General features: G+C 40.3%; 1 long non-coding RNA gene across 2 annotated transcripts in view; it reads left to right on the top strand.

Annotated features, from left to right (window-relative positions):
- The first annotated feature begins 302 nt into the window (after window positions 1-302).
- LOC137166757 (uncharacterized) overlaps window positions 303-6,772 on the top strand; it is a 141,261-nt gene continuing 134,791 nt past the window's right edge. For both annotated transcript variants that reach the window (XR_010923800.1, XR_010923802.1), the window contains exon 1: window positions 303-391. This is a non-coding gene — a long non-coding RNA (uncharacterized lncRNA). The remainder of the gene's footprint in view (window positions 392-6,772) is intronic.

The raw sequence follows: 6,772 nt of genomic DNA, 5'->3' as shown, positions 1-6,772 counted from the left end.
GTTGCTGGAAGGTAAATGGCAACTGCAATAAAATGGTACGTTCGGATAGCTACTCAGTGTTTGGGCGTTTTCAAGTCACAGGTGCACGCCTAGCATTTCTAGTGACTGACTAGTGTGATAGGACTAGACCTGATGGCTATAGGAGAGTGTTGGAGGGTATATATATTAGCCCCAGGACCAACAAATCCTTGTTCCCTGGGTGATTCAGCTGAGGTTACTCCAGGGCAATTAGGCCAGCTGAGGCCAATTAAGGGGCTTGCCCCCAGTAGTTAAAAGCCTTCCTCTCAGGCAGACAGGGGCAGCTGAAAGGGAGTTGAGAGGAGGAGTGGTGCAGCGTGGTGTGGCCTAGCTACAGAACTTGAAGTGATTGCTGTTGCTACCACAACACAAGGTACAAGAGTTCAGGAGAAGCTCGTTTGGGCAGGGCCAAGGGTCATAAGCACAGAGGCCTGAAGGAGGACCAGGTCGCTCAGATAACTGAGTAATGGAGTTGAGGTGGGGTGACTTCACCTAAACAGGGGAGGATTATAGTGACAGAGAGACCCACAGTGAGGAGAGGGGGGAGAAACCCTTGCCCCGGTTCCAGAAAGTGGATCACGAGCAGTGGGGCCAAGGACAGGTGACCCAGGGAAGGAGGTAGCTCTCACAGACTAAGCAGTTTGAGGCTACTCCTCACAAGGTCCCTGGGTCGGGGCCTGATGTAGGGGGCGGGACTGGGCCCCCCCTGCTCCCACCCAGCCATACCACCAGTGTAGCCGAAAAGGGTGCAGGACCCGCGGAGGGGCAGAACAGGCCTCCCTCACCATAGTAGATTTAGGGGAGAAGAGAGTGGTGCTTGCAAGGGAGATCTGGAATGCATGGTAATGTGGTACTAGTGTTTTATGCTATGCTATACTATATATACTGTACTTAATGCTGTCAGAATGCAACAAGGGATTGGCTGATTTACTCAGGGACAATGCTTGTCAATGGCAACACCTGCACTGGATCCAATGGGAGGGAGGTTTGGCTCACAGCCTTAGATGTCCAAGTACCATTGTTTTTTGGTGTTTCTGCATATATTTGCATTCTGTGCTGTTTTCATCATAAATTTATGAGAAATGCAGAGTATAAATTCCCACCCCCACCCCCAAACAGACACTGAATGATTTAACTGATCTTGCAATTGGCAAAATTGTGCATATTAGCACACACCAATATGAGCTCTAAATTTTACATTTGATAGAATCTGCACTCTGACTGCTAATGTGACCTGACCACATAACCAAGAGTTGTCTTCATAATGAATTGAACCTTGATTTCACTTAGGTGTTTTATATATTATTATTCATGTTATGATAACCTGCTGAGCTAGTGGGTTGTGTAAACGCAGAGTGCAGCTCTCAGACTCATTACAAGACAAATAATTTTTTCCTGTATAGTGATAGATAGGGAAGATTTTCTCTGTGAGAGTGATTTCTCTCACATTCTAGCTGAAGCCAGGAAACTTTAACCAAGGTTAAGAATCAGATTGATACGGATTCATATAGCTTCCTTTCGGAACCATTCCTAGTATGTTTTTCTTGACATCCAGATGTCCTGCACCTGTGGTCAGTGTGGGCCACAGAGCACCTCTTTCTTCAATGAAAATCTTTTAAAGTTTTATGTAGTAGGTGACACCCCCCCCCCCCCCTTTCCTTCTTTATGGCTTCAAATAAAACTAAAAATCTTGCACTCTTGAACTACCTCCAGGGTCAAATGCATAATGTAACAGCTTACCTCCTGTTTGATTTCCAGCCCTAGACCCTCTGGGGATATATCTTTATTGTTACGGCACTGCCTTGTAGCACTACAGGCTAACAGATCAATTCAGCCTTCAAAGCATCCTATCACCTGTCGATATGAAATTCTAGCAATTACTGAAATGGGATGGTAGCAAAGCGGCTGAAAAACATTCCTTATTGATTGGCTCATTGCTCCAGAGTATGATGAACTTGTTTAAGAAAAATTGATCTGACAAATTGATTTTTTTTATCAAGGAATCTTATGAATGCAATTTAAGTCACAATATTTTTTGCCCAGCAGATTTTTTTCCCCATGAGAACTTAATGTAACAAAGCCAAAAAAAAAAAGGAATTAGTTTGTAAAACTTTCTCAAGTTTTGTATGATACTTTGGAATTTCCCCCCTCCCATGTCTTTTTAATTTCATAGAATCATAGAAGATTAGGGTTGGAAAGGACCTCTGGAGGTCATCTAGTCCAACCATCCCCAAGTAAATCATCCCAGCCAGGGTTTTCTCAAGCCACATCTTAAAAACCTCTAAGGATGGAAATTCCACCACCTCCCTAGGTAACCCATTCCACTGCTTCACCACCCTCCTAGTGAAAAAGTTTTTCCTAATATCCAACCTAGACCTCCCCCACTGCAACTTGAGACCATTGCTCCTCATTCTGTCATCTACTACTACTGAGAACAGCCTAACTCCATCTTCTCTTTCAGGTAGTTAAAGGCTGCTATCAAATCCCCCCTCATTCTTCTCTTCTGCAGACTAAATAAGACTAGTTCCCTCAACTTGAAATTTTTTTTCAATTTTACAGCAAATCGATACTAAAAATGTAAGGCCTGTTCTAATATATTTAATAATGAACATACACCCCAAGTATTTCAGCATGAGAGCCAAACTGGTCTCACTCTACTCACACCAGTAGTTCAACTGAAGTAAAGGCAAGTGGGATTTGACTTAGTCAGTCTCCGGTAATGCACAGTGCATAGGAAATGGTGAAATTCATAATCCAAACTGCGCCAAAATACATAATATAATGCTTCCTCCTTCACTGACTGATAAGCTGCAGCCTCCATATTCCTGCTGTTATACTTTATTTACATTGCAGTAGAGCCTAGGAGGTCCATCAATGACGTTATTGTGCTGGGAGCTATCCAAGACATTGTTCATACTCAGACTATGGTTCACAGAGTACACAATTCAGATAGATATTGAGCATGTGCAGTCTGATTAAATTGGATGAAATTTGGCATTGGGTGTTTTTTTGCATGTAATTGTTTGGACCTTTAAAATAGGTATGAAAATAGATATGGGACAATTGAAATATTGCTCCTATCCATCAAAATACTTGCAATAAGGTTGCACGTTATTCTTTCAATGCCACAAACGCATTCCTAAAAGTCCCGAGTTCAGGAATGGTATGCCTAGATGTGGCATTAAAAGAATGGCAATACTACCATGAATTGTGGAATTATGTTGTAGTACAAATGCCTCCATCCGTGGAGTTTTCAAACCACCCACAACACCTGAAGTTTCTGAGCCTGTTTAGCTCATTTTTGTTCTAAATCTATATTCACTTCTTGATATATAAGCATAAGTTCCATTTATACACATCAAGGGGAGAATTATGTGCCCCATATGGCTCTCCAGTGATTACAAGTAAAACTGTTTTCTAAGTGCTGGTGTTTCTACTTTGAGTATCCATAAAAGTATTGAAGCTGCGAAGACAATGGAACCAGAACACACACACACAGCTTCAAGTTGTCAGTTTTGTTATTAAACCAGAGCCCTCCTGTTTAAAGTATTTCCCAGATAGCATGTGGGCTCTTTTCAATGAAGGCTCTGCTTTCAGCAAAATTGTTAATTATAGATCATAATAAGCTGTTAGAAGCGAAACACACACATAATTTGAAAGTGAAATGAGGCACAGTACGTAGATAAAGCAATTGTTTGTTTAAGAGGTGATTAGCAGCAGCAAAACAAGCAAACTGATACTTGAACCTGAAAGAAATTACACCCGTTTGGAATCGTTAAACTATTTGCTTATTTGTGAATTGCAAGCTAATGCAAAGGTAAATGCATAATGGTGTCAGGTTTTTTCTTCCTGTGTGCTGAGTAGTTCAGTTGATATGTGCCATTTTTGAGCTAACATGATATTAAAAGAATAGCCTGTCACAGGGAAGAAAAGGGGAAGTGCCTCAGTTTCACAGAGGAAACCAAGTGAGATTTAAATTGTTCTGAACTATGATAAATTATAAGCCTTTAAAGCCACTGTAATCACTGAACAAAAGAGTTTGCTTTGGGTAATTATGCCTTTTGGTCTCTGTCACTTTCAAGTTTATTCCCTTAAATGTTACACAGTGTGCTTGTTTGCTGTTTCAAAGAGTGTTAATCTTAGTGCAAAACACTGATTTCCTGCCAGGGTAAGTGTGCCCAGAAATATTCTGAGTTCAGATCAAGCTCTATACCACCAAATAAATCTAAACCACTTTGACATTGAAATCAACACTGAACTGGGTGTTGAATCTGATTCTCATAGAATGTTTGCATTTGAAATGGAATATGGCATTAAGATATGATCATGATGACTTCCTACAAATACATAGGATGGACAGATAATTAGGATATATTTATCGAAATGGTAAATTAGAGTTCTGACAATGAGGTTTTTTTTTTTTTTAAATTAAATATGTAAAATCTGTCTCCATTCACAATCCTTAAGATTTCCTTTTTCATGGAAAAGTGAAGAGTGATTCGTATTTTTGCGTTAACCACACAGGACCATGAAAGTCTACTTTTGTGCAAAATTTTTGTTTTTTTTTGAAATTTTGAAACAAAACAGAAGTAAGGAAGCCCACTGAGGATTGCAGCTCACACCCCAGCCCTCTATCTTCAACAAAGATTGTGATTATACTTTCTGCCAACAGACCTCAGTTCCTCTCTAGCAACTGTGAGTGTGGCCACCTCCCCAGGAACTTTTGGAACCATATATTGTCTGGGGGCTCCCCTAGACAAACCTATGTAAATAAGTCAAAGTGGTTTCTGCCAACCCCCTTGGGCAAAATGCTCAGAGCTGAGTGAATACCTCACACAAATTTTAATGAGTATACTATTAACCACATTACTGATGCTAACCAACAATATGCTATACAACAATAAAGCTAGTGCCTGCCTCAAAATCTTAATTTGAGACTTTGCATGGAAATAGCAATTTATAAAAGAATATTAGAAAATATTTACACCAGACCTGATTCAGAGTTACATGAATCCAGTTGGGCCTTGATGACACTTGACTACACAGTTTAGCCATAACTCTATCCACTGTGGTGGTAATGGTGAAAGCTGTAGGATAGACCAGACTCAGGCATTTTAGCACCATGTGGTCTAACCCTACTAAATGAAACTTGCCTTTTTCAAGGGACTGTGCCCCCTGCTCCCCTGCCCCTCCCAAAAAAAAAAGTTTAATGGAGGTGTTGCTCTAAAAGTTGGAAATAATTACTCATTTTGTGGTCTCTTTTATAATAGAAGTTTGAGTAATAAGGGTGGCTTGTTGTAGACATTTCACTGTATGTATTGTGCTGGAGATTGATCAGCTCCCAGGGAATATATCTCTAATGTATGGGCAGTCTCACCAGCTTCAATGAGATTTGTGTGTGATAGTCACCTTCCATTGAAGCTAAATGAGTTAGCAGTTAAGTGTCCCTTTATTTAGTGAGAGCTGAAACAATAGAAGCCTCCACCCAAATCACAGACTGGTATGGCAAGGCTGGTACCGTGCTCTCTGAGGTGATAAACAGCCAGCAGGAAAGCAAGCAGAGAGCAGGTGGCAACAATAGAAGCACTAGAGAGAAAGCTGAGAGAGATCTTTGGGCAGAGTGTTGGCTAGAAAGACTTGGAATTGTGAATTGTGTTTGGTTCCCACTATATTCAGAGAAACAGAACATTGTGTATGTTCTTTGTATCCATCCATCCTTCTTCAGTGTTGCATCTAAGCATCTCTTTCCATCCAAACACAGTCAAAGTGATGCAAAATGTCCCCAACAGTCATTATTACCTGTCACATAGTGGAGTTGTTAGAAAAATATTAGGGTTTATAAAGTGCTTTGAGATCTTCAGGTGGAAGATGTTATGGAAGCATACATCTATGCTATGATGGTTATTTAGTATCCCCTTCAGCAGGATCCTTCTGGCCACTTCCTCATTTTTGTTTTCTTGATGTGAGCCCAAACTTAAGAAAAGATTAAATTCCAAAAATTTCACATAACCCTTTTTTGTTTTCATTTCCAAGTTCCTTGGCTCTGGCTGGGAGGAGCAGCAAAGGTAGTGTCTAATACAATGAGAGAGGCTATTCTCTCAGCATGTCTAGCCTGATTAAAAACTGGAAGTACCAGAAATCTCCTGACCAAACCTATTCTTGGAAGATTTCAGCTGAATTTTTCAGACCAAAGAGATTTGGATAATTTCAGATAAAATTTGAATGAGTATTTGGTCTCTTATTTCTCTGAACCTAACCTCCAGACCATGTGAGGCTCACCCATCATTAACAGAGATTGTGGAAATGTTTTCAATTACCTTGTGTAACTTAAAATAGAACACATGCCAGTTAAGATTGCAAGCAATTATGTTCTTTTTAAACATTGTTTAGCCTATTAATGTTTGGTTTTTTATCTACTCCTGTCTTCCTGCCTCTTCTTTTCAGTTCTTTAATTAACAGGTTCCTCACTATTAAATCTTTAGGGACATCTAATGTCCATTTGAGACAGCAAAAATCAATGTAACAGACCCACAGAAGCATCCTATGGTTTTGACCATTTATCTGCTGACCTTGTGTGCCTGATTAAAACAATGCAAGGCTGCCCAAATTCTCTCTCTGTGGATTATCTGTTTCTATCAGAACAGTTGCACTGAGACACAATAACTTGTCTTCATTAGGGCTCTGACTCATAACCCAATTAATGGCATCAAGAAATGAAACGCGGTCCTTGAGTGCAGCCACCTTTTGAAAGCCA

The sequence above is a fragment of the Emydura macquarii genome, unplaced genomic scaffold, assembly GCF_026122565.2.
Source record: "Emydura macquarii macquarii isolate MOO-44397 ecotype Brisbane River unplaced genomic scaffold, CSIRO-AGI_Emac_v2 contig_2897, whole genome shotgun sequence".
NCBI lineage: Eukaryota > Metazoa > Chordata > Testudines > Chelidae > Emydura > Emydura macquarii.
This window is presented reverse-complemented; position numbering and strand designations above follow the sequence as displayed.